Source organism: Ceratina calcarata, unplaced genomic scaffold (assembly GCF_001652005.2).
Source record: "Ceratina calcarata isolate Rehan_Ccalc_2016 unplaced genomic scaffold, ASM165200v1 scaffold100.2, whole genome shotgun sequence".
Taxonomy (NCBI): Eukaryota; Metazoa; Arthropoda; class Insecta; order Hymenoptera; family Apidae; genus Ceratina; species Ceratina calcarata.
The window spans coordinates 1-1,544 of record NW_017130863.1 but is presented as its reverse complement, the minus strand read 5'-3'; positions in this window follow the sequence as shown (position 1 = coordinate 1,544).

Sequence of the window (1,544 nt, the reverse complement as noted above, 5' to 3'; positions counted from 1 at the left end):
TTTCGCTATTTTTAAACTATTATTCGCTGACTAATGTATTAGACATGAAAAACCGTTTAGGGTGTGAAGATTAAAAATGACTGTTGATAAGCTGAAACAAAACTAGTATTCTTATTAGGCAACTATCTAGCGGCGGTTAATGAAACCAAGTCTTGAGGGTACGGCAGAGCTAAAAGTGGAAGGAAGAGCAGGGATGGGAACGGTTTCAGGTGGGAAACTCGCGGAAAACCCGGGGGGGATGGTTGGCATTCTATTCGCGCTAAATAATCATAACTCAGGGAAGAGACATTTGTAACAGCCTCCCGCGTATTTATCGCTGTTGTTGGACGGTTTGTTGCGGCAATAACAGTAATGGGCTTCCGCCCGCAACCCCCACGCGGGGCTACGCCGCCCCTGGAATCCGGTGGCCGCGCCGCACCGCGCCGGGAGCGATTTATCCCCGGGTAATTAACGCCGGTAATAATTAATGCCCGCGGACCGCGCGCGCATTGCGCTAATTATCGCCGGCCATGGAACCTTTTAAGAAATGAAAGAACATTCGAAATAAAACAAAGGAGCGCGTCCCGTCGGCCGTCGCCCGGCGTGGCTCTAGTGGTCTGGCCAGGGGACGAACAAAGCGGCTGAAGTTTCAGAGATAAATAGGATGGAGGAGATATTTACAATCCCGGGACGCGAGTCTCCGTAGTATTATAATGAGTGGTAGGAAAGGGATGCTTCTAATGCAGATTTCATCTGACTTAGAACATCCTTAGACCATCAGATTAATCAGAATTGAAACAATCGAAACGACCAACGATTAAATAAATATTTTTCGATTTTTTTTTTTTTACTCTTTTCTAAATTGAAATTCCTTCCAAATTATTTCAACTATTCGTTAATCGCGTTATCAGGTGGAAGAGTGTTAATGAGTTGATGCAATTTACTCGTACTATAATGTACAGTTCCTCGCGATAAAGTATCTTGGAATTTGATCTGGTTACTTTGAGAAATTCCCCGTTCCATCTGTTGATCGCGTTAATTAATAACTGTTTGCTCGGATCTCAAGACTAGGTTGTTTAACAAACAAACTTTCGAGTCTACCTACTTGTTCCAGTTTTAACTCGAGCCAATTACTCGCCTTCTAAATGAATTTAATTCGAGTAAAGCCGCCCGGGATACCTATTCAAGTTCTTCCGTTCCTCCGGCGAAATGAAAAACTAAAATAAAGTCAAAATAATTGATATCGCAAACTAATTAAAAGTCGAAAGATTATGAAACAGACGAGTTACGTTAAATGACTATTTGATAATGAGCTGATTATTATAATTACGTATTACAGAGTTAAAGAATGTTTGTGATCATGAAAGAATTTTTAATGACAATCTTAAAGAAAAATTGAAGAACTGACCGTGGGTCGATTTGTATCCGGTGAGGATGATTCTAATTCCAATTCTATACTCGTTTCTATAAACCCAGGTCCCAGGGCTGCAATAACTTGCTTCACACTCTCAGCTTTCACTACTCCACCAGAAATCGTTCCCGGCAACATTTCTAACGTTCTCCTC